At 45.7% G+C, this 26,995-nt stretch overlaps 1 long non-coding RNA gene across 1 annotated transcript in view; it reads right to left on the minus strand.

Moving 5' to 3' along the window:
- Positions 1-14,637, minus strand: part of LOC135367899 (uncharacterized) — a 195,888-nt gene extending 181,251 nt beyond the window's left edge. Inside the window, exon 1 of the long non-coding RNA XR_010414573.1 lies at positions 14,559-14,637. This is a non-coding gene — a long non-coding RNA (uncharacterized LOC135367899). The remainder of the gene's footprint in view (positions 1-14,558) is intronic.
- Between the last annotated feature and the right edge of the window lie 12,358 nt (positions 14,638-26,995).

Below are 26,995 nucleotides of genomic sequence, written 5' to 3' on the forward strand. Positions count from 1 at the left end.
CTTCGATCAGAATCGATAACCCTATCATTCTTTGCAATGATTGGCGCACAACGTGCTATGCGGTGAAGTTCTGTTTTTAGAGTGTACAGGTGGAAATCGAGGAAAGTAGAAACTTTGTCTAGGTCAACACAAGTGATACAAAGTCAAAAACATTGAAACTACTGTTTATTAACGTACAAGATTTCGTGACCTTCCTTGGCAAGCTTAATGCCTGACGAAATGCAGACTACTGCAAGAAAGCTTGTACTTTAATAGTGTCAGGTTTTTTTTATCTATTTATCGCAAATACAGGCGGTAAGAACCGGTATCCAATAATTATGGTGTAAGTAAATAGTACAGTTTCTCGGAAACCAGTCATCCACCGACTCGAAACTTCTGCTGCCAAGACAACAATAAAAACAGCTTTATCTTGTAGGCAACATAAACCTTGATTATGAGAAGCAATAGAAAACACGCACTTTTACCTTCATGCATGTGTCTGCCTTCTCTAGTTCCCCATTTGCTCAAGGAATATTTGACCTACAAGTCCGTTATACAAGCTTGCTTGCCTCAGACTCCTGCGTGTGTATCATCGTCACAAGCGTTACCCCATACCCTATCCCCCCCCCCAAAAAAAAAGAAAAGAAAAGAAACAGGGACAAAAAGAAAAACATGTCCCATCTATATTTCACGAGTGGAACTCAACTGGCAACCTTTTACTACTGAGTTCAGTCTCTGTCATCTTTTTCTTTTACTCTTTTGTTTGTTTGTTTTTTCAATGGAATAGCAACTCTACCTTGTGTTAGACTGACCTTATATATGTTTATTCGAAGAAAAATAGATAATTTTTCCTCCAGTTTCTTTCTCCATAGACATAGGAGGTACGCTGACTTGCAACATTATTCCCCGATCCGGAACGCTCGCTGTGCAATGTCGTGATAGGCACAGCAGAAACAGATCAGTCGAATACTCCCCCTGAAAGCACTTTCGTGGACCCATTACGAATGGATACCCATCTAGACACAGCAGAAGGCCCCCAAAGTGTATTTCTGCATTGCATTTCGAAACAGAGGAGATGTTCTGCAGGAACAGCGTAAGAACAAAAATTCACAGCAGTCCGAGATACATGGCAGGGTGTAAGCCCCCTCCACTCTTGGCTTATCGCAGCCCAGGAAAGCCATTTCTCTTGAGAGCTGCACGCGCGGCAGGAAATCGCAGAGGAAACACAAGCGCTGGGAAATGGATCTCCGGAAGAGAAAGTTCTGACCCGAAATCCAACCGAGCGGAAACTACTTTACTTTTTCGGCAATGAAGGACACGTGAAGCCTTCTATATAATTTTAACTGCTTCAACTGCATTTTGTAGGTCACTTCACGAGAGCACTTAACGTGAATTCGAAGATACCTGACGACATTAAGTTGACATTCCTAAATTGAATTTCGGGACGCGCTTCAAATGCAGAGGAGAACTCGTCCGATTTGGTCACAAGATTATCGGGAAATCAGCAGTTTGGTGAACTCGAGAGAAATAGGAACAGTGAGTCCCGCCGTAAGAGTAGAGAGGCCGCGCAGAAATTCCACGCATTTTGAACCCAATAGGCTTCAAGGAGTTTAGTTTTGACGAAAGACCCAGTTACTAACGTTTTCCTTCCCTTCCCTGTGAGTTTTTCGTCCTGTATTTATATGTATTCTATAGCAGGAGACAATTTTTTCGCTGTGTTACTTAAAAATGGCATCGACACACAGGTTATGAGGTAATGCAACACATTGGTGAAACCGGCCAACAAATGAACAACCGCCTTACCGGACACAGAACCGATACGTCACACAAACTCCCCAAAGGAGTCGCCGAACACTTTAACGTTCCTTGTCACAATTTTGACAACATTAAACTACATATTCTAGAAACCGGGTTCAGATCCACACGTAACAGGCGTGATAGGGAGACTTATTTCATATACAAGTTCAACGCTCTTCACCCGTTCGGTATCAACAAATCAGAAGGCACCCTAGAAACACTTCACAACTAAAATATGCTCAGACCTTTTCTCTTCTATCCCCTTTATGATCTGTTATGTTCTGCATGGCCACTGCTTTTTGTTTTCTTTATTGCACGCCACAACTTTGTATTACGAATATATATCTTTAAAAAAAAAACAAGAAGAAGAAGAAATGCTTTGCTCGCTCTGGAATTTTCCCCACGTAACCACTAACCTCCTTCGCTTTCGGAATGCTTGCCCCCGTGTTCGTGAACCTACCATTTCTGTAACCGGTCTGGAGCCAAGATCACTACGTTCACATAATCCCCTCCAACAAAGCGGCCATTCGCTCCGGCCATAGAAGCTCGTACGGACCCTTTCTTTTTTCCGGGCTGTTGACCCACAGTTCGCATGAACCTATAACACGTCACATCTAACCCCTTAAATATCATGCCAATGATGAGGACGATGCCCAGAAGAAGAACAGTCTCTGTGCGAAATATCGGTGGCTCCTGTCCTGAGACAACTCCCTTCGTGCTCCTCTACCGGTTCGCTGGATTTCTACCCATCTAGGTAATGAGATAGTTCTTTCATGCGCGCAAGAACATCTGGAAGACAAAACCACACATAAATGATAGTGATACGATTGTAACAGCGACTATAATGCTTGCAGGAATATTCTCAACATAGGGGGGCCCCCGTACGTCTCTATAGGGGGGCCCATGAAAGATTGGAAGAAAAAGAGCAAGATGCGGGATTTCGGTCCATCTCTCTCACCACGTTGCTGTCTCAGACAAAAACTTGGAATCGCTATTCCAAGTGCATTCTGTTGTCTAACGTAACGGCCGGAGCATGTACATGGAAGAAATACCGAAATCCTATACAGATAAAAACTATTTCCTCATTTCGTCCCCCACATTATTTTTGGGAAGAACGGAAAACCCCGAAGAAGTGGTATATTCCTTGATTGCTACCTTCCGTCGACCTTCGACATGAAGGGACATGAAAAGCGGTTAGAATAAAGGCACCATGAGAAGCCAGACCCCGTACTCAGCCTATCAGACATTCGTAGGAGCGGACGATATTTATTTTTTTTATCCGCATTTCTAGAATTTATTTTATTCTATTTAGGTTCACGCTCAAATCAAAGTGCGTCGTCAAACTTGCGATAACGACGTTCGGATCTTGCAGTCACTCGATATAAAAATGAAGCCTAGCCCTTCTAAGGCTTCTAGCTTACCGGGGGAGCGACATCGAATAGCTGGGAGCATACCATCTCATTTTCCTGCAATCCACTTTGCAAAAAGACGGCGATGGTTCCAAGTATATGGAGTATTTTTCGCATCGCTCCTCCGTTACGAAATTTTCTGAAACCGAAAAATGCGCAATCTCAACAGCAAGGACGCGCAACTAAAGCTCCATCTGAGAATTACTGTAGGCGACGCAATTTCACTCAGCCGTCACGTCGTATTTGGTAACAACAGCGCGAGTATATTTGCAACGCTGGGAGCGCATTTGTGTTCACATCTATGCTACGCAAACAGAAGCTTACGAGCAGAGAGTCTGGTCTATAGAAGCGCGATGTGGAGGTGAAGTTCTCTTTTAAAAGCGCATCAAACTCTAAGGGGGGAAAAAAGGAGTAAACTGGGGTGTAATTGCAGCTTCTAGTCCCCTAGACTCCAATTAGTCCCCACTTTAGTCCCCTAACCCCGACATTTACGCCCGCAGGACTGCAAATTGTCACTGAACTTCGCAAATGGTCTTCCGAACCGCAACCGCACCCGGGTTCCGCAAGCTTTGTTCTGAGGTTCCGCAAAGGAAGTAAAAAAGAAGGCCCGCGCGTCTCACTATTGGGCGAACGAGATGAGGTCCCAGAGTGGCAACGGAAGGAAGAGGCTTTTTTCGACCCGTGAGATAGGAAAGCTGCCTATTGGGCGAACTATTCGGAGAACGAGATGACGTCCCAGAGTGGCCGCGGAGGAAGAAGCTTTCGTCGAACTGTGAGATAGGAAAGCTGCCTATTGGACGAACTATTGAGCGAACATTGGGCGACAATTGGGCGAACGAGATGACGTCCCAGAGTGGCAACGGAAGGAAGAGGCTTTTTTCGACCCGTGAGATAGGAAAGCTGCCTATTGGGAGAACTATTCGGAGAACGAGATGACGTCCCAGAGTGGCCGCGGAGGAAGAAGCTTTCGTCGAACTGTGAGATAGGAAAGCTGCCTATTGGACGAACTATTGAGCGAACATTGGGCGACAATTGGGCGAACGAGATGACGTCCCAGAGTGGCAACGGAAGGAAGAGGCTTTTTTCGACCAGTGAGATAGGAAAGCTGCCTATTGGGCGAACTATTCGGAGAACGAGATGACGTCCCAGAGTGGCCGCGGAGGAAGAAGCTTTCGTCGAACTGTGAGATAGGAAAGCTGCCTATTGGACGAACTATTGAGCGAACATTAGGCGACAATTGGGCGAACGAGATGACGTCCCAGAGTGGCAACGGAAGGAAGAGGCTTTTTTCGACCCGTGAGATAGGAAAGCTGCCTATTGGGCGAACTATTCGGAGAACGAGATGACGTCCCAGAGTGGCCGCGGAGGAAGAAGCTTTCGTCGAACTGTGAGATAGGAAAGCTGCCTATTGGACGAACTATTGAGCGAACATTGGGCGACAATTGGGCGAACGAGATGACGTCCCAGAGTGGCAACGGAAGGAAGAGGCTTTTTTCGACCCGTGAGATAGGAAAGCTGCCTATTGGACGAACTATTCGGAGAACGAGATGACGTCCCAGAGTGGCCGCGGAGGAAGAAGCTTTCGTCGAACTGTGAGATAGGAAAGCTGCCTATTGGACGAACTATTGAGCGAACATTGGGCGACAATTGGGCGAACGAGATGACGTCCCAGAGTGGCAACGGAAGGAAGAGGCTTTTTTCGACCCGTGAGATAGGAAAGCTGCCTATTGGGCGAACTATTCGGAGAACGAGATGACGTCCCAGAGTGGCCGCGGAGGAAGAAGCTTTCGTCGAACTGTGAGATAGGAAAGCTGCCTATTGGACGAACTATTGAGCGAACATTGGGCGACAATTGGGCGAACGAGATGACGTCCCAGAGTGGCAACGGAAGGAAGAGGCTTTTTTCGACCCGTGAGATAGGAAAGCTGCCTATTGGGCGAACTATTCGGAGAACGAGATGACGTCCCAGAGTGGCCGCGGAGGAAGAAGCTTTCGTCGAACTGTGAGATAGGAAAGCTGCCTATTGGACGAACTATTGAGCGAACATTGGGCGACAATTGGGCGAACGAGATGACGTCCCAGAGTGGCAACGGAAGGAAGAGGCTTTTTTCGACCCGTGAGATAGGAAAGCTGCCTATTGGGCGAACTATTCGGAGAACGAGATGACGTCCCAGAGTGGCCCCGGAGGAAGAAGCTTTCGTCGAACTGTGAGATAGGAAAGCTGCCTATTGGACGAACTATTGAGCGAACATTGGGCGACAATTGGGCGAACGAGATGACGTCCCAGAGTGGCAACGGAAAGAAGAGGCTTTTTTCGACCCGTGAGATAGGAAAGCTGCCTATTGGGCGAACTATTCGGAGAACGAGATGACGTCCCAGAGTGGCAACGGAAGGAAGAGGCTTTTTTCGACCCGTGAGATAGGAAAGCTGCCTATTGGGCGAACTATTCGGAGAACGAGATGACGTCCCAGAGTGGCCGCGGAGGAAGAAGCTTTCGTCGAACTGTGAGATAGGAAAGCTGCCTATTGGACGAACTATTGAGCGAACATTGGGCGACAATTGGGCGAACGAGATGACGTCCCAGAGTGGCAACGGAAGGAAGAGGCTTTTTTCGACCCGTGAGATAGGAAAGCTGCCTATTGGGCGAACTATTCGGAGAACGAGATGACGTCCCAGAGTGGCCGCGGAGGAAGAAGCTTTCGTCGAACTGTGAGATAGGAAAGCTGCCTATTGGACGAACTATTGAGCGAACATTGGGCGACAATTGGGCGAACGAGATGACGTCCCAGAGTGGCAACGGAAGGAAGAGGCTTTTTTCGACCCGTGAGATAGGAAAGCTGCCTATTGGGCGAACTATTCGGAGAACGAGATGACGTCCCAGAGTGGCCGCGGAGGAAGTAGCTTTCGTCGAACTGTGAGATAGGAAAGCTGCCTATTGGACGAACTATTGAGCGAACATTGGGCGACAATTGGGCGAACGAGATGACGTCCCAGAGTGGCAACGGAAGGAAGAGGCTTTTTTCGACCCGTGAGATAGGAAAGCTGCCTATTGGGCGAACTATTCGGAGAACGAGATGACGTCCCAGAGTGGCCGCGGAGGAAGAAGCTTTCGTCGAACTGTGAGATAGGAAAGCTGCCTATTGGACGAACTATTGAGCGAACATTGGGCGACAATTGGGCGAACGAGATGACGTCCCAGAGTGGCAACGGAAGGAAGAGGCTTTTTTCGACCCGTGAGATAGGAAAGCTGCCTATTGGGCGAACTATTCGGAGAACGAGATGACGTCCCAGAGTGGCCCCGGAGGAAGAAGCTTTCGTCGAACTGTGAGATAGGAAAGCTGCCTATTGGACGAACTATTGAGCGAACATTGGGCGACAATTGGGCGAACGAGATGACGTCCCAGAGTGGCAACGGAAAGAAGAGGCTTTTTTCGACCCGTGAGATAGGAAAGCTGCCTATTGGGCGAACTATTCGGAGAACGAGATGACGTCCCAGAGTGGCAACGGAAGGAAGAGGCTTTTTTCGACCCGTGAGATAGGAAAGCTGCCTATTGGGCGAACTATTCGGAGAACGAGATGACGTCCCAGAGTGGCCGCGGAGGAAGAAGCTTTCGTCGAACTGTGAGATAGGAAAGCTGCCTATTGGACGAACTATTGAGCGAACATTGGGCGACAATTGGGCGAACGAGATGAGGTCCCAGAGTGGCAACGGAAGGAAGAGGCTTTTTTCGACCCATGAGATAGGAAAGCTGCCTATTGGGCGAACTATTCGGAGAACGAGATGACGTCCCAGAGTGGCCGCGGAGGAAGAAGCTTTCGTCGAACTGTGAGATAGGAAAGCTGCCTATTGGACGAACTATTGAGCGAACATTGGGCGACAATTGGGCGAACGAGATGACGTCCCAGAGTGGCAACGGAAGGAAGAGGCTTTTTTCGACCCGTGAGATAGGAAAGCTGCCTATTGGGCGAACTATTCGGAGAACGAGATGACGTCCCAGAGTGGCCGCGGAGGAAGAAGCTTTCGTCGAACTGTGAGATAGGAAAGCTGCCTATTGGACGAACTATTGAGCGAACATTGGGCGACAATTGGGCGAACGAGATGACGTCCTAGAGTGGCAGCGGAAGGAAGAGGCTTTTCTCGACCCGTGATTGGAAAGCTGCCAATTGGGCAATCTATTGGGCGAACGAAATGACGTCCCAGAGCGCCAGCGGAAGGAAGATGCTTTTGTCGACCCGTGTTTGGAAAGCTGCCTATTGTGCGACTATTGGGCGAACGAGATGGCGTCCCAGAGTGACAACGGATGGAAGAGGCTTTTGCGACCCGTGAGATTGGAACGCTGCCTATTGGGCGAACTATTGGGCGACTATTGGGCGACTATTGGGCGAACGAGATGGCGTCCCAGAGTGACAACGGAGGGAAGAGGCTTTTGCGACCCGTGAGATTGGAAAGCTGCCTCGCGGTGAAATACCTCATCCTACATCGTTATGCATGTTGCTATTGCTCTCTTGCGCACCAAGATTGCGTGCTGTACTCGTACTTCTTGCGCGGATATGTATCCCAGGGCTTGTATGTAAACTGAAGGGCTAAGCGTAGGGCTTCTTTCACAAGCTAGAGGCACTTAAAGTCGAATGGCTCGCTCGAAATACGAAGGGCTTGAATCATGAAACACCACCGGATGTCTTCTTTTTGTTCTTTTTTCTTTTTTTTTTAAGTGCGTGAATACATTCCCGGCCCACAGCCTCGCCGAAACAGCTCTTCTCTTAATGACATGCCCTGAAGTTAGGGGAACTATATCACGAGTATTCGAGGTCCACAACCCATTTGGCTTTTAGCAAGTTTAATTGAACGTCGTCACTGATTATAGTCGCACTTACATCGAGACAAGTGAAAAAAAGCTACGCGTGATAGTGGAAAGAAATGAATCACGGATTGGATTAGAGGATGGAAAGGGAACTATAAGTCGCCGTCTTAAAGAAGTTGAGTCAGGAACAATACACAACAAGTTTATTATGAAAACACCCAACTAGAGCTCTTACTTCCATTAATTTCGTTAGGTTCTGAATGGTGGAAATTTCTTAAGCACGTTAATCGCCCGCATGGGACGTTTTAGCACGGTTTTCCGTGCGCTAAGATTTTAGATCTTGTATTTCATGTGTTTTCCTCAACTATCAACTATTTCTTACGGTGTTGCTAATAGACTTTTGAGTCTTCTTAGCGTCAGCAAATATGACGCGCCAGGACACATGTACAACATGCCATAAAATGTATCTAAAATACGATACTAAGACTGGCGCTAGAACATACTTGAGATACAGTACAGATATTTGGAAAAGAAAGTAACTGAAATATATAGAGTAGCAAATACATCGAAAGTACTTAAGGTGCATTTAAGATACTTGAATATTGGTGTTGAAGCTCATTACAAACAGATCTCAGTACAGACTTTTTATTTAAGCATAGACATTATTTGCTCGTTGTAGGAGTAGCATTTCACAGTGTTCGTCTGTCATTCGTCTTCTCTTTGTTTGAAAAATAATCTACTTGGCCACTAAGTTGTTGTCCCTTCCACAATGCATCGAAAAAAGAAAAAGGCCATGAAAGCAAGGATACCTTGTTGTGAAACTGAATGTGGTATAAAGGCAAACAGACAAACGAAAAACAATTAAAGTATTGAGTAGAAAATACTGATTTTTTTTAAATAGAGTACAAATACATTTCCGTAAAGGTACTGAGTAAGATACTAAAATACGAAGAAAACAAAATTAAAAACTATTTAAAATACAGTTGTTTGAGTACGGCACTGAGATACGGCGCACGTGATAGTAAGGTAATACCCGAAAACGCCGTTCCCCATAAATCCTTAACTTCACGAATGGAACGTGACGTACACAAAGCCAACCGTGAAATAGCACGGACGAATATTTAATATTTGCATGCTTCTCCCATCTGCACATGCCGTGCACCAAAGTCACAATACGGGAAGGTCCAAACATGCCGATACCTTCACGAGATTGCAATGCGCCGAGTATACAACAGATACCTGCGCGCGCCCACGCAGATCGTCCGTAGGCCTTTGTGTACACCAGCAAGAATGCTTTGAAAAAGAGAAGTTGATCTGCAGAAACCTTTGCAGTGGAGGACATTTCTGGATCTAGTGGGGGCAGTGCTCTTCGCTTCTTCGTGGACGCATTCAAGAGTGACGAGAAAAGCACGTGGAAATGCAGATTAACCGGGTATCTTCCTTTGCTCACAGACACATGGCGCACAGGTGCATGAGAGGGCCTGCGTCGTTTCCATTCTCTCACGCGTGCTTGGAGCGCCAGTACCGCGCTTCCCTCAGTGTCATTAAAGAAGCAGTGCAGAAGAGCGAACTTTTCGTCGTCTTATCCAAGAGAAAATGAAAAGGGGACCCAGAGGACGGCACCTCCCATCCAGGAACAGTAATGTCAAAGTGCTTTGTACTGGATCAGTGGAAATTGGAAGGGGAATATATAGTGGCGCGCTCAAATGAGAGGTTCGCCGGGGCTTCCTTACGTTTGTTTCTCCCTAAAATAGACTGAAATTTGCGTTCAGCTATTTCAAAATACTTAGAGCGCTATCATGGACTGAATCTCCTGTCTTAGAGACATTTCACGGACAGTTGAGACGTTGCTAGCTGTTGCTAGGATACAGACTTCTCCTGGTGATGTCATGCACTCTAAGAGAATCTGAAACTATGGAGTTTAGCGCGTTCTTCCTGAAAGTCGTTGAAGCGTGTGATGTTCACCACAGGGGTGGCATCCAATGTACTGCTGCATAGACGAAAGCGTGCTGGGCGAACGCAATGCATTCTGGACAGGTCCTGGTCGCCACGTCACAGCAAACGTCAACGCACACGTGACCTTAAACGTGGCCGCGCCCGTGATCGGCTGCAAAATCGTTTGTAAACAAAGCGTTTACCGTTTCTGTGCACCGTTCCGGGCCTCTTTCGACCTCGGTAATTATTTTGATCCGATAATCTCGCATTAAACGAGCAGTTTTGTACATGAGGACTCGTACTGCTCACCACTTCCAAAGATGTGATGACGACCCGGCATTATGTCGCTACCCGGCTACCATGTCGCGAAAGAAGCACCGTATGGTTTACGCTGGCAAAATACTCTTGGCTTTATGCCGACGGAAATATCTCGGCAAGCGCTACAACGACATGCAAACAAAGACGCATGACCTCAAAATGACGTTTCCTATGACGTATGACCAGGACAAGATGGCAGTTTTGTGAAAAGCGCCCGCTTGGGGGTAGTTACACAGATGGCGGGTTTATGTCGCCCCTGTGATTTTCACCGACGGCGTGGCGGCGACAGCGATGGTCATGGGGATGTGACGGCATTTATATTTTACGCATTGAGTCCTTGGGCGAGGGTGAATGATAAAAAAAAAGAAACGAAATAAAATAAACGTTTTGTTTTTGTCTAAATTTGCGCCTTAAGGGATATCCTACTTAAGTTTCTTTTAGTTACATCGTCATTCATTTGTTTACACTCGTCTCTGCAAGTGACGTCACATACGTGGTGCATCCTAACTGAGTTCTGTTGCCGTACAATACATTTTCAGGTGGTTTAATGATTTAGTATTTAATGATTAATTTAGTATTTATTTTGAATTGTTTGTATGAATGTTTCTCTGTCTTTTTTCTTCTCCTTATTTCGTTTCATTGCGTACATACATCCGCCTCTCCCCTCTTTAACGCCTTTGGCCCTGAGAGATTAAATAAATCAATATAGCACATGCTGCTTTCCAAGTGTCATGAAAAAATTTGCTTCTTGTGAAAGAGGACACCGAGGACTCACGTCCAGACCGAAGGACAAGATCAGTAAGTGTAAGTGGTGCTGTCTGAGGTTTCCCTGGGTTTTCCGAAGACTTTCGAGACGAATGTCGGCACAGTTCCCCCTGAAGTCGGCCCAGGACGCATACTAACCCACCTGTCCCCCACTCCTTCCTGTTGTCCTCTCTCCTTCTGTTCCACGTCTGTACGTCGCTCAGCTGCTTCGCGGCAGTAGTACGGAGTTTATAAAAATTAAGTGTAAGCGACCTTTAAATTAAGTGTAAGTAACCTCGGATAAAAAAGGGGAGAGATAAGTGTAGCCTTCACTCTTGAAAACGGTACACCCGTCAGTTTTGTTGTCATGCCAGAACATGAATCAATTTTCGTCAGTCCACCTAGTTAGCATGTGAATAAAATTCTTGTGCACGTATATTTCGGCTTCTGGGTTGCTTCCCTGGAGTGAGCATTCCTGGAATGGGACCCAAAAGCCACGGATGCAGTTATGGTAAAACACAAGTCTCCACATCTTGTTTCCGAGTCAGACGCTTTCCTCCCGCAGGTTTATTTCTCAGCTTTCGTGTTTTGCGCATTTATTGGTCTCTGCGCGGTTTTCATGAGGAATGACTCCCTCGGGCTGCGATAAGTCGGGAGTGGAGGGGCTTACACGTTGCCATGTATCTCGCACTGCGATTAATTTATGTCCTTGCGCATTCCGTACAGAGCATCTCGTTTGTCTCGGAATGACATGGTGGAAATACGTTTCGGGGCCTTACGCGATATCTGGAAGGGCTTCCATTTATAACTGGCCCACGAAGGCGCTACCAGTGGGAGTATTCGACTGCACTGTTCGACCATGCGTATCGTGATAGTGCACAGCGAACTCCGAAGTTTGCGAGCTAATCTTGAAGCTCAGAGTACCTCATGCCGTATAGTATCATTCTGGGGAAATGCTGGAATGGGGGAATGGGGAATGTTGGCAACAAAGGGCAGTACGGAGAGACAGCAAAGACACGCAGCGAAAAAGAACTCCGGTACACAACGCATGTTCTGCTACTGGATTACGACTGCTAAAACTCAGACTTTTCATTTTAAGCGCAGTGGACAGTATTTACAATCCAGTAGCGTTGCCACCATAGCTGTCGCTGCGTCAGATCTAGCGGATTAAGGTAAAGACGTAAGTGGACAAAACACAAATCCGTTGACACTCGAAGGGTTTCAGAGGCGGACCTGTCTCGGACTCCCGAGCCATCGAGATCGCGAAACTGCTTGTCCTCTGTGTGTTCTGTCCGCGTGCTCCTTAGCGTTCGTCCAGTAAGTTTACTTTTAACAAACACTCTCTTGTTTGTTTTGCCTTCAGGTCCTTAGTCGTTCGACGAGGCGCTGCTTGGGCACTTTAAGATTTTCTACGTATACAGCTGGGCTTATCGACATTCTATGACTTGCTGAGTGTGTGTTCTGTGTGCTCCCCCTGCGATTCCTCTTCTTGTTTGATATTTTAAACTCACTCGGTTGAAACGTTTTAACTAACCATGTTGCGCTCCATCACTGTAAGCCGTTCACCTGTATGTATTCACCGTGTGTGGGCGTCCCGGGAGTAGCCAGTCCGAATTCGTCGCGACTCACAGCGCCACTTTACTTCTTTATCACACCATGATCACCATCTCTAGTTTTTCAATTTGTGTTGCTTCAGAACGTCGATTGCGTCTATCTGTAATGTGGCTTCGGTGAAGACACGTATTTTGGCATTTAAAGGAGCACTGAAATCACCCTTTATTTTTTCGTTTTTCGGTGCAGAGTGTTCTCCTGCAAATAAGACGAGTTCTTGCAAAAGAACGACGTGTGCAGGTGACCTACAGAACAAGCGCGAGGGTTCTGCTCCGCACACCTTTGAAAAATCCTTCTCCTCGTGAAAAGAGCGCATCGAAGAACGACAGAACGTCGTGACGTATGCTACTCCTCTCACGTGACCCCCTTGAGCCCCTATGTCATCGATTATGTTTCGCCGCCGCGCGAGGAATGCTGGGGGGGGGGGGGGGGGTCATTATCAGCTTTATCAGCCTATCAGCGGACGCATTTTTCCCGCTTCTTGCCCACCACAGCAAAGTAGAACCTCGAACCGGTCTTGTCATGTCGTCACATGTTTGTGAACAGAAGGTAAACAGCGGCGCGTGAGATGCGAAGAAAAAAAACGAAGAAACAAGTGGAGCCTTCACGACGTCACGAGAGCATCGTGTCGGCCGTCCGCGGCTGCTTTCTCCAATCGTTTTTCTTTTCTTTTTTTCTTTTTTGTAAATTAGATTTTTTTTAAATGTGATTTCAAATAAATCCTCTAGAAACCTGCCTGCGTCTCCTGTAGTGCCCTCCTGAAATTGTGATCCCGGAGTCGTGGCGAAGGGAACTAACCCTGTGCAACATGAGAGCGGCATTAATTTCCCAAATGAAAAACAAACAAAAAAAACTTATTTAAAAAACCTACGTCGTCGAGTGATTAAGCCGGAGGAATGGGCTAAGCGACCTTCTAAAGTTCTAAAGAAGCAGGAAGCAATTATCTTACGACAAAAGGACGGAAACACACGTTGCATCCATCAGGTTTCAAATTTATCCCAAGCGGTTAAGGGCCAAAAATTGATGCGTCCTGTGTAATCAAGTTTCCATCGTTCGAAATTCACGAGGCTTCCGTCGTAAGGAAACGTTTGCGGAGCAAGCAGCACTAATTGTAGTAACAATCGTAAACGTGTTGCCGTTCAGAATGAGTGCCATCAAATTTAAATTCGCGAATGTCGAGACGTTTCTTGTTCTTTTCCATTTTACTTCCAACTATTGACTCGTATAGTTGTAGATCTTGTCTTTTCCATTTCACATTTGTACATTACGCCATTAAAAAAAATCAGACGAAGCAACGGGCACCAATTTTCTTACCTTTCAGTAAAGTTGCAATCAAACATTAGACAACATATACGTAGTTGAGAGTGAAATTGTTATGTAACACTTTGTGCACCGTAAACTGTCTCAAATTTTTGTTAGTTTTACATTTTTCATTCCCACGTGAAACGCCCGAGATTGGGGGGGGGGGGGTATATAAGTTTAATAAAGAGGAGGTGGCGTCCACGCAGGGAGAGGTCAGCCAGACCTATGTGACTACGGTGAGATACCGTACTTTTATGCAACTTGCCTTTTGAAGCCGTGCTTTTTCATTTATCAATGGAAGCCCTCTCCTCCTGAGAGCATTAACGTCAAAACAACAACAACAACAAATAAATCGTGACGTCAGAAAGTTAAAATGCCGCTCAAACAAATTACATTCATTTTATGTTGTATTATAAATGAACCTCACTTTCAAAGACTCTGTACGCATAATATAAATGCCTGTCCCCTAGACAAAGCGCGCGCACCCTCTCGGTCTCCGCTCTCAGCCCCACGTTGGAAGTCGGAAATCGCACCTTCTAGAAGCAATGTAGCCAGACGTATATATGTGTTCCTCACTATGAGTATGACTGACGACTAAGCGTTACGAAACAGTACCAGGCGAATACATAGGATTTGAGGTGTCTCAGAACACCCAACTTACCCTACATTCTCTTCCTACAACCGGCCACGAAGACGGTATAGACTAGATGTTCACCGTAACTAGATGGAACACATCGTTCCCTGCTGGAGAACACCGGTATGGTAACCTGAAAGGGAAACGTTGTATTTATGTAAGAATCATGCACGGGAGAAAAATGACCCCTCAAAATTTTAAATTTTTATTTTTATTTTTATTTAGTTTTCTCGTACGCTGCACGTGTGAAGCTTTTATATATAAATAAATCTTTTTTTTTAATCAAATAGTAATTCTGGGCTTTGGAGTAATAAACCAATCACAGTTGCTAAAACACAGAAGGATTGCAGAGTCAATTGTTGCAACTGTTTCAGGAGCGTCCCTGCGTTGGCGGTCGCGCATATTAAAAGAGGGTCGTTCGGCTCACAGTTCAGAGGGTTTTCATCATTTGGGGAATCCGGACTTCCTGAAAGCTGCGAATAACGAATATACACATATAATACTAGACGGGGTCCGATAACGAATTCGAAACACACGAAGAGGCAACAATACGCTCGTCTTTCATACGACGTACGTAAAAATGGTGTCCACACAGCAGCGGCTCCACTTCATAAAAGGCATGCAACTGAGACATGACTATTTCATACACAAGGAGGCAATAAGAGCTTTCGCGTGCTTGGCATTCTTAAAATGCTGGCCCGTTTGACGGCATGTCCGGGAACGTTGCCGTTTACAATAAATGCCACGCTCTTGATGCTCCTTGATGCACTTGAGCGTCTCTAGACTTATGAGGCGGAAGGGTGACGGTCTCTCATTTTGAACATATATACGGCGCAGGACGCGAGGATCGAAGCTAGAAATTGTTGTAGTAAAGATTGCATTACCCCGACTGCTTTTCGCTCTCAGTGTTGGCGAGTGCAGCACAAGCGGCGCTCTTTGTGGAATACAGAAACAGAAGAAACCGAAAACATTATCTCTTCCCCCTCAAGCGAGGCGCACCGCTGTCGGTGTGTACAACAATGGTCATATACTATCATATATCAAAGCCCATGTGATGACTGACAAGATCAGTACCATGCATTTATAAAGTAAAAGGGAAAAATACAATGAAAAAAATGGCTAGGAAGCAAGCGAGCTGGTAAAGATGATGCATAATGTAAAAACCCCGAGACTAAGGAACACGAAGGGACAGACACAACACGAAGTCTCAAAAATACGTCGTCACGTCATGTCACTTCAAATACGTCACACAAAAATGTCGTCACGGGAAAAATACGTCATGTTTGTTTGAGTAAAAAGCAAGACTTAGAGTCAGCACACGAAGTTACTCAGCCCTGTATCAGTCAGTGGACCTCTTCCCTCATCACGTCGAAGCCTAGCGGTAATTCGGCGAACCACTCTTGTCGCGCGCCGAAATAAACCCACGTGGCATTGTGGCATCCAATCACAAAACTGCTCTTGGAGTTGCGCAAGTCCGCTCCTGCAGCAGTGTCGTGTCTCTTCAGTATGCGTCGTATTCTTAGTTTCTCCTGGATGGGATGCGGGAAACGCCATCTGTCGAGTGCATTGAGAATGTCCTGTGGCGCCTTCATTATCACAGGCTCATGCGCGTTGGCAATTATGAAACTGCGTTGCTGTTCGTCCAGCTGATATCGTTTGCATCTTTCTACGTGTGGACAGGTATCTACAGGGCAAGTTAGTCCAATGTGATTTGAAAGTCATACCATTCATTACGAATTTCTACGGCTTTATTAGATGCCTCATATTGCCGTTCCTATATTGGATGTCATTTACAAATTGATATAGTAGTATGGAGTTAATTTTATTATTCTAAGACTCAGGGATTGTGCATAAACCTTTTGCGACTCTAGAATCGTTGGACGACTACAAGTACATTTATCTTTGTACATCAACTACTTCAAGATGTCAGTCCTTCGTCCAGATTTTTCTGCCACTACATGTAATTGCTGCCCACTAATTGGTCATCTTGTTTGTTCAACGACAGTACAGAGGCAGAATACACGATGAACCTTCAGAAGTAGAAAACGCTCCCACTTCCGAACGAAAATAAATGAAAATATCGGCTTAACTTTCATTATGCGTCCTTGACAGTATGGTCATCAAGGCAGACAACGCATTAGACAAAGAGTTTTTCTTTTCGTTGGAGGATGACGAGAGAGTGAGTTTGAATGTGGAGCGCTCTATTCCCTTTAGAGCTAGAAGAGTGATTGTTATCACGGAGTGTATTGGGTCTCTCAAGGGTCTTGGCCGAGCTTAAAGACGCTGCTCCCAGTGCCTTTTTGTTAATCCTGGGCTCAATCAATCTAATTAGCGCTCGGCTCTGGGACAATAAACAAATGGGGCTAAACTCCGGGCGCAAAAAGAAAAGATTGATTGGCTGCAAGTTTCATGGTTGCTCGCCTAGCGGTGCACACCAAGTCACCGGGATAGAGGAAACTTCGAAGCCTTCGAGGACTGGATATATTGCGAACTGACTGTCGTAAGCTTTCCGGCGCAATTGTGGGTTGGAAAGCAAGCAGAGAAGAACAAGAATATTAGTGCAAAACCATGCAAATAGACGAGGGGGGATATGTTTATTCTTTTTTTAAGAAGAAAGGAAATGTTAGCAAGGCAAAGAGCTGGCTTGCTATTCCAAAGGAAAAAGGAAAAGATAAACACACAAAAAAACGGAAAGGAATAAAAAAAGGAAAGAAAGGAAAAGGAAAGAAAAAAAGAGACACTATCAAATAGACTGGTTATGGACATATCACGTACCGAATACGGGAAACACAACATGCCCCGGGTGTGCTAGAATTTGCTTACTCCAAATTTGATGTTTGATGTTAAAGTTCAGAACACAGCCTTCGCTATGATTTCTACGTAACGATACACTTACATATTACTACACCCTAAAAACGGAACTTCACCACATAGCACGGTGAAGGTCAACCATTGCACAGAATGATACCTTTATCACTCCCGATTTCTGGAATGCGTGGGGCGTACGCCATTTTTAGAACTGCATAAGTGTTCCAAAAAGGCGTGACGCCTCCTGTTTTTAACCAATCAGGGGGCAGAACGATGTCATTCGGGACGGTGATTGGCTAAGGGCGTTTCCTCAGACGCTGTCAGACATATGTCAACGGCAAGCCGGTCTTCGTCACCACCACCACCAGACATATGTCGGCATAGTTCCTTAGAAGTCGGCCCAGGACGCACATTCCCCCAGAGCCTTAGCCGTGACGTTGCCCACCTCTATGAGGCGGACAACGGCGAGCCTTTTCAGAAGCACCACCATTTGTTTTTAGAGTGTACCATGAAAGCATGTTCCTGTAGTGCCGTGAAATACGTTCACGCATAGCAAAACGGTCTATCTCTTTTGAACGCAGAATCTATAGACAAGAAAAACGATTTCGGTCGTGACATCACTGAACTGTTACTGCTTTGAACTTTATCTTATACGCATTTATGGTCTTATTTACATGTTGATTTCTCTTTACTCTTGTTGACTTTTTTTTTCCCCTCTGGTTTCTATTCTAAGTTACCTGAGTTACACGAGCTGAATTCACAGTAAGAATTAAGCGTACAAGACAGGAATTATCTAGGAAACGGTAACTGATTTACAGGTCTCGAAACCATGATCATTCACCATTATCCACGAGTTTTGCAGTTCATACCGATACGTGTTTCTGAAGACGACCTGGATACTCTATGGGGGAAAGGCTGCATCCTGCTCGAAATGGTTCGAGTCCAAGAACCACGTGTATTTCTGTAAACGTACACAATGGAAAGTCAATATAACTCCTGCCTTATTTCGAAGCTGGCTCCGTTTCCCCCAAGGACAACTTCACTCTCTTCTCAGAAAGAAAGGGGAGAACAAAACAATGTGAGAAAACGAAAAGGATTCGGTAACAACGCTTCTCATTCAGCCTGCTCTGGCAATGTCTGTAAGTTTCCCAGGATAGCGTGCACAATACGTTCGTGATATATTTATTGAACGAGGAGTCCTTTATCTCGTCTAAAGTTATTGCGAGTATTTCGGGGAGAGCGAGCGATAAGAAGATATAGAGTTGACTCTTTATTTATGAAGTGCACTGATAGCTCCGGTGGAACGAGAACCGAGAATTATTATTTTTTCTTTGGGTGTCTGTGATGTTTGTTAGGCTTAAAAATAGACTGGAAGGTCAGCGTCAGTGGTGCGCGACATGGTTTTCATTGCTTTCCCGTGATGTGGAACAACTAATACAGGTGAGAACCACGTAAACTTAGTAGTAGTACTGTCACTATACGAATGGTGTAGTGAACACAAGAGGCTACGAAGAGAATCAAAGGAACAGTATTATAACCTAGCCACACGGCAAACTCATTGCATTAAACGGAATGGCAGTAACTTCAGCTCCTAACCAACCACAATCTCGAGATGACATAGTTCTCACCCATGACTTGTTGATGCATTCCGTTTAATGTATTAAGTTTGCCGTATGGCTCGGGTATTACAGATACAGATTATCACCGAGAAGTAAAGATTGCAGATTAGCGAAATCTTTTGAGTAGCGAATCACTGATTTTTAATGACTGCATTTCATCAGTACTTTCTTTTATAACGTTCCCCGGCACAACATTTTGTTCTGCGGTTCATGTTTGTATGTCACGTTCTTCGAAATACACTCTAGCTTGCGCTGCATCTGCTTCGTGTCTACAAGTACAAAGTTTCCACAAAAAAAGCAGGCCGCCGGCGACAGAGATTCTGATACGTCCCCTCTATCCCGCTGCAATTATCCGCCATTGCATATTTAATGCTCTCTCTCTCTCTCTGTGTTTGTGTCCCGGTACCACATATCTAACACAGTTTCCCTAAAAGGGAGACACCGTTTACACATACTGATGGAAGTTTGCTGCAGCGTTGGCGAAGCAAACGCTTGGCGCAGTGGGCTTTACGAAATGACGCGCTCACAGGAAAGCACTCAGTAGTGCGCTGATTTCTCTCGATGTCATTATCCAACGAAGAGGAAATTACAAAGCGGAATGAAGAGGATGATCAAACAGGTCCATCCTGAAGAGACATAATTTAACGAACAGAGACGCACGGAACGGCCTTTCTCTGCAGGTGATGCCACATGGGTGCTACACTATGATGCAAGCGTATACACGAAGTTGGATGAGAAGGTCAAAGATTATGCGCGTCGCATTATGAGTGCAAGATATATATTAGTACTTCGGTACGTTCTACGTGCAATATTCTCTTAAAAATGAGGGGGGGGGGGGGGTCGAGGTAGCTTGCCGTTGTTGGCCGCACTCAAAAATGACCTTCACCGCATAGCACGCTCCTAGCCAACCATAATCTCGAATGATATCATGATCTGCACTGATTTGTTGTTTGTGACCTTTTTTGTAACACTTATGCTGCTCATAATTGTCACAAAAAGTCGTGCGCCTCCCGTTTTCAATAAATCAGGGCAGATAACGATATCATTCGAGATTATGGTTGGCTAGGAGCGTGTTATGCGGTGAAGTTCATTTCGAAGAGTGTAGAACAAACTCTATACCATGCAAGAAAACGCAGGCAAGAAATTTGGTGCTATGGGGGCAAAGAACGAAATGCAGACTTCTGCAAGAAAGCTTGTACGTTAATAAACAACAATTTGTGTTGACCACAGTTGACAAAGTTTCTACATTCCTCGTGTACTATGGGGAATACAAAGTGTAATGGCAGTGCTCTCCCCCAAAAAATAATTATTATCTTTATCTTATCATCTCATTATCTTAAGTGCTGTTTCCGGTTTCAACACCTTAACCGGTTCCTGAACTACGGATCACGAAGAGATGGAATATGGTGATTAAAACATGACTACAGATTATTTGACACTCACGTCTACACTCTTACAAATGAGTTTCACCGCATAGCACGATCCTAGCTAACCATCGTCCCGAATGACAACGTTCTCGTCCCTGATTTGCTGAAAACTGGAGGCGGAGCAAATTTTTACCACGTATTTCGCACGCACGTGCATAATAGTGCCAAATAGGCTCCGCCCCACGCAAGCAACTAATTAGGGGTGAGAACTTTGTAATTCGGGATGATGGCTGGCTAGGAGCGTGCTATGTGGTGAAACTCATTTTTAAGAGTGGAGGAGATGCTCAGACAGTCACGTAGCGCCTGTAGAGCGGGCTTTGCCTACAGCACATTCCGCCATCGCAGCGAAGTACACAATCTCATATTATGGAGTAGTTTCACATTCAAGATGAGTCTATCCATACCTGCGCCAGACGCACTGCACATGCGGTAGAGGAGCTTTTCTGAGAATTCCGACTTCGGAATTTATCTACTCCGGATTAGCGTGATGTAAAACACTTGACTTACGTCAATGAAAGTAGTGTTCATCCTTTTACCATGTTCACCCTTTTTTGTCTTGGTCGACAAGATATGGTGGTTTAGCTAACTGAACCTGCCAAACGTACACTCTTAAAAATGAACTTCACCACATAGCACGCTCCTAGTCAACCGTACTCTCGAATGATATCGTTATCTGCCCTGATTTGTTGAAAACAAGAGGCGTACGCCTTTTTTGTGTTGTGCTGTTCATAATTGTCACAAAAGATGCGTACGCCTCCCACGACATGTTCGGAACATGTTCCATTTTTGTCTTCCGCCTTTGCAACAGTGCAAATTCTGTTCACCCGAAACGGACCCTGGTTATTGAATAAAATAATTCATTGCATAAGGGCTGCACGTGCATCATCTTCGCACGAGCTGTGCCGGCAACAACAACATCTACTACGTTACAGTCGACAGAACGAACTTTCGAATTATGTTGCGCTGTCATGAGAAGACGACCCTCACAAATCAGGAGGCAGAACGGCTACATGGTGTTTTTATTATTATTATTATTATTATTCCCTGTTAGCGCCGCGAAGCAACTGTGGCTATGAGCGGCGTACAGACGTGGACAAATTGAGAGAGGACAGCAGGAGTGAGTGGGGGACAGGGGGTTAGAATGCGTCCTGGGCCGACTTCAGGGGGAACTGTGCCGACATTCGTCTAGAAAGTCTTCGGAAAACCCAGGGAAAACCTCAGACAACACAGCCGGTGACAGGATTCGAAACCGTGTCACCTCCCAGTCTCGGCGTGGAAAGCGATCATCCTAACCACTATGCCACGGGAGCTGGTACATAGTGCTTTAGTGTCCACGCTTCGAAGGTAAAAGGGAAGGATATCCTGACCCAAACAAATAGAACCGTTTCGCTGAACTTGAGGAGAACCTTGAGAGACAAGGAACCGTTACACACGTCATGCTCAAGGTGACTTTAGCTTGACCCTGACTGCAAACGGTTGTTTTTCATGTACGCTCACCCATTGGTTTGTTCGGTCAGATGTCAACATGACGTTCTTTCTGAGTGACGTTCTTCGGACGTTTTGTGGGAATGAGGTGTTAAACGCTCTCAGCACCTGGTGTCAGACATTACGCTATATTTCTGTAGATTTCCCGAAAACTACTTCATTATTCTGAATGTTCTGTTTCTGTTCTCTGTTCTGTTCACTGGTTTCATTCAGCACCCGTACATTTACCCGGAGTAAACAAATTTTAGTGGAGTTTCGAAATGACCCGATCTGCATTGACACTATAACACAGAAGGCCAGAGACGTAAGAAGTTCATCATAGTCTGGCAACGTCAAGCCACAATACACGCGCATGCGCACAAGCAAGAAAGTACAAACAACACACATTACACGCCCGCAAGCACACGCACGCACGCGCAAATGTCCCCGAAATAAAAGAGGACGTCTACATGGTGTATGTACCTTCTTGATGTAATTCTACAGCGTGTGTACGCTGCAAGCGAGGTGAGTACACACAAACATGCCCAGAGGATAGCGAAAGTTCACTGAGGCTTTCCTCTGCGGTCCCGACCCATAAATTAGAATCGATCAACCGCATTAGGGATGCGTGGGCAAACGAAGAAGCAGCACGGGCAAAGTTATGATCACTTTCGCTGCCGTTTCTAATTCGGTATTCCGTATTCGCACCTGCGGTTTGTGAACGACGGACCATACTGATGAAGTGAGTCTGCATCAACCATTCTTCGCACCTGCATCCCTCGCAAATAAGAAAGTTTCTTTTCTCTAATTACGCTGAGATGTCAATAAACAGAAAGAAAATCTGGTAAAGAGTTTCTTTACCAGATTACCTTTATCAAATTTCTTCAAGCCATCACCACCACCTTAGTAATCGCTTACTCTTTAGAAAGAGGAAATACATAAAAGTTGCGAACAAAAGTAATCAGTTAATCAACGTCGGCTATAAAAGTAGACGCACACCTATGCACGTCGTGGCAACTGCCTCTTACTGCACGGTACCACCACCATCATCGTAAGAACTGCTACGAGTGTCGGTCATGGACAATGGTACGAGTCTAACGTCTAACGTAAGAGTCTTTCTCACGCAGTCACAGCATTTGAAACACATTAAAGTGCGGAATAAAGGAGATTGGAGGAGATCTTGTACCCGGTTGTTTTTATTTATTTCGACTAACTGCGGCTAAGTGGTCTGGGGTAGCCAGTCTGACTTTGTCGCGACTTAAATCCCCATTTCTTTTTCTTTTTTTTTTATATCACATCACATTACATCACCCGGTATACAGGTATGGAAAACAGAAGAGTGTTTTTTTGCTCACAGTCACCCGAAATGACCGGCTTCGTACCTTCTCTTTTGAGTAGCACAGTTTACGACAGCTTCTAATAAAGGGAGGCGAAAATACAAGGAGCGTGAGAGTGAAGACATTCGGGTAAAAAATTGCTCCTGAAGCTCCGGAAATTAATTTGCTACTTCATTAATGCTCGGAAAAAGATGTGTACCAAGTTCCTCACTCAATACATTCGCGAGGATGCCTCTCTCGTTTCACGTTAGTTTGTTGCCTACGTTCTGTGTTTTCTGGTTCTTGAGTGACCCATATCCGGTAACGTTCCAAATTCAAATTGGTGGTAGATATACACACAAAGCGAGTCAGCCTATTTGTGTGGCGCCATGGAGTACGTGCCGCAGGGTAGGACTGCGGATAATTTCGACGACCTGGAGTTCTTTTGACGTGTGCCGGAAGTCTCTGACGCACGGTGCTGGAAACAATGTTTACCTCTCCCCCATTGTTACCGTCCTCGGCTTTCATGCAACAGCTATAACGCTCGAATGCCAGCTCTAACGCAACGCAGTAATTCTCTAATACAACAGCCCTAATGCCAATGCAACGCAGTAATTCAGTGCGCTGGTGATTAGTGCGCAGATAATAAAAAAGGAAATGAGGTCGGGTTTGTAATGTTGAGTCGCACGCCGGACAAAAACCCTAATACTTACGCATTTTTTCGTTCACCACCCTGTACACTTCTTATGCATTTCTTCCTTGTAAGGTCTATCTGCCTACCTTTTTTTTTTTTTTTCTGCCACATACAATTGTGTCTTGAGTAGCCGGCGTCCACGACTTTTTGAGAGATTGCGTAATTCTGATGAAACAACAACCGATAAATTGATGATGAGAATGTGGAAATTCACCACATGATGTGCGGCCCACATGATGAATGAGTGAATACACCTGATGAATGTATGGCGAGAGCTATAAATGTACCGCGCATTATTGCAGCGAATTTTTCGCCCTTTCCAAGCATTTGAAATGAAAAACATCGTCAGTAAATCGATTCAGAAAATTTTGTGTTGCTAACCTGAGGAGAAGGCACGAAAGCACACCTGTAATGAAAAGTTCCCTGACATGGACAACAAGTAATATGATTCTGTGTGTCGTTTTTGTTACTCGTAAAATAAACGTAGTATAAAACGGATGTACTGATAAATATGGATGACTTGTCAGGTGTACAAAGTTTCCTCATAAGTGCATATGACATACTCAAAATCCTACAAACATTCCAGGTCGTAAACGCGTGTTTTGGCAAAGGAAAACTAATAATGAAGAAAAAACGAAGGGAAAAGGGAAAATTGAGCGTTCGTACCGGAACTTAAGGTGATTGCATTTCTCCAATTTTGTGTGCTTTGTTAGGTGCAGTCCGTTTCAGTAAAATGGAGGCGAGCGTGTGTAAAGGGCGAGGGGTTGCTCAGTTCGTGCGAATGAGGCGCGCGGACGTCCTGCATGCTTGCTGCAATTGATCGTTTGACTGGATGTGCACGCAGGTCAGCAGTGTGCGCAGCTCTCCGGTTTCCCTCTCTCCCGTATTGCCCGTGGGACGACTTCATTGGTTCCTCTTCCAAATAAGGGGCAACATTCCACGGTTGAGGCGCGTGGGGTTTCTTCTGAGAACCCATGCCTGTCTGCGAGTATCCCCTTATTGCTGCAATGTGATTGGTCGAACACTTCGTCACGTGATTTCCGCAAACTTTACCCTCCCCCTGCGCAGAGACAAACTGTCGTAGCGTATTGTAACAGAAATGCCCTCACAGAAAGTACAAATTTTCATCATAACCATTATACAGGATGAAACAGGGCTATACAAGGTGTCCCAGTGGTATAGGTGTTTTGGTGCTTTATGGCACAAGAGCGACTAGGGCCAAGTAGTGCCAAGACACATGATTTATTTTCCGTGCTGCGGTCCCAGGGGTAAAAAAGCGACATTCACTTAGCAAATTTTAGAGTTCAGTTCGTAAAACTTGGCATGATAAAACATAAGTTAGATTACATTCACGACACGCCCTGTATGTAGCTATCCCTCAAAGAACTGGCCGTTTTTTCCGTTACATTAACACCCGTAATCGATTATCTCATCTCGTTTTGCCGACACACGTGGTCCGACAACTGAGAGAGATTGAAGACATTGCTCACAATCGTTCCAATTAGGACAAAGAACGCGATCGCTAGCGACCAATCAGCTGCAGGAAGAAGAGGAAGGAAATCGAAACTGGGGATGGGGTAAACATTGCGTCCTGGTATGCGGAGCACGTTCCACGTCTTTACTGACGCTTCATAGTGAGACAGAAACTTCATGGTGATTCTTGTGGGACAAGGAATGAAGCAGATAAAGAAATATCGGCTATGTGGAGCATTTTCTTTCACGCTTCGTTTCCGATTGCTTCATTCAGGTCAATTTTAGCCGGTCAATGGTGTTCGGGGGCGGCGGAAGGGGAGTTACTAAACACTCCCTGAATATGATAAGGAGGCGCAAAATTCCCATGGAGGTGAGACGCCAAAGTGTTATCTAAGGTGCCGCATACGAATAAACTGTCACTAACCCTTTTCCTGAATCGATCAAATTGTCAGCATAGTCAGGGTTTTGACAACTGATGAGGTAGAGCTCACGACGACATGACCTGAAAGTGTTCACGGGTTCCAGAATGTTTTACGCAACTCTCAGTCTCATGTGTGCCATGAGCTATAGAATCGAAAGCTGCCCCCTACCCGAGAAACGTCATCATGACGTTGGTAGAGACTGAAACTGAAACAAATCGGAAGGGGAGTGCTGGGTTCCACGAATGGGCACTTGTTCGCTGCGTCCTATTGAAAGAAAAGCAGGACCTAAGGTCGCGTACGTCCCTTGCAGGGACCATCATAATCCCCTGAAGACCGTGGCTTTCGGGCGCGACCTTGTTCGCCCCTAGCTTGGAGCGTAGTTCAACTCAACAAAACTGGTGGCGTTGTCAAACACTATGACGTCATTTGTTCACAAACAGGGAGAGGTCTGTTTCAGGCTCGCTGGTTGTCGCCCGCGGTGACCGCCTTCGGAAAAGCTGCCACTGAAGAGACAGACAGACAGCCAAGAAAGAGTCGGATGTTGTAAGCACAGCTGCACAATGCCTAATATTCGCCAGCACGGGCGTATACCGAAAGATTCATATGCAAATAATGCAATATACATTCAATCCATACAAGACAAAAACAATAAAGCATTTGCCACTTTTTGTCATTCCGACTGCCTCAAATTTTTGGGACTCGGGCATGAATTGGTGGTGGCGGGATGGAAAGAGGTGCAGGTTGGAATCTGGGCTTCCCAATTCAAGACGTTGCGCCGCCCCTGATGATGTTGACGCGGTAGGTTGACAGCGTACGTTAGCAAGGGTGGAGAGGATAAGAGTCGTGCAGGGTGAGCGAGGATAGAAACTGCGAAGTAGATATGATATTCTTTTTTATACCATGGCTATGAGCGGTGTACAGATGTGGACAGATGGAGAGAGGACAGAATGAAAGAGTGGGGGACATGGGGGGTCAGTATGCGTCCTGGGCCGACTTCAGGGGGAACTGTGCCGACATTAGCCTGGAAAGTTTTCGGAAAACCCAGAAAAAAACTTCAGACAACGCAGCCGATGGTAGGATTCGAACCCACCACCTCCCAGTCCTCAGCACGACCTTGGCTACCACCAACGAGCGGGACGCCTTAACCCTGATTTAACGCGATAATGCTAACGCATTAACCCTAATTTTTCAAATTTAATTTTTATTTTTTTAAATGAATAAATAAATAATGCCGCTGGTGG

This window comes from Ornithodoros turicata, chromosome 9 (genome assembly GCF_037126465.1).
Source record: "Ornithodoros turicata isolate Travis chromosome 9, ASM3712646v1, whole genome shotgun sequence".
NCBI classification, from domain to species: Eukaryota; Metazoa; Arthropoda; class Arachnida; order Ixodida; family Argasidae; genus Ornithodoros; species Ornithodoros turicata.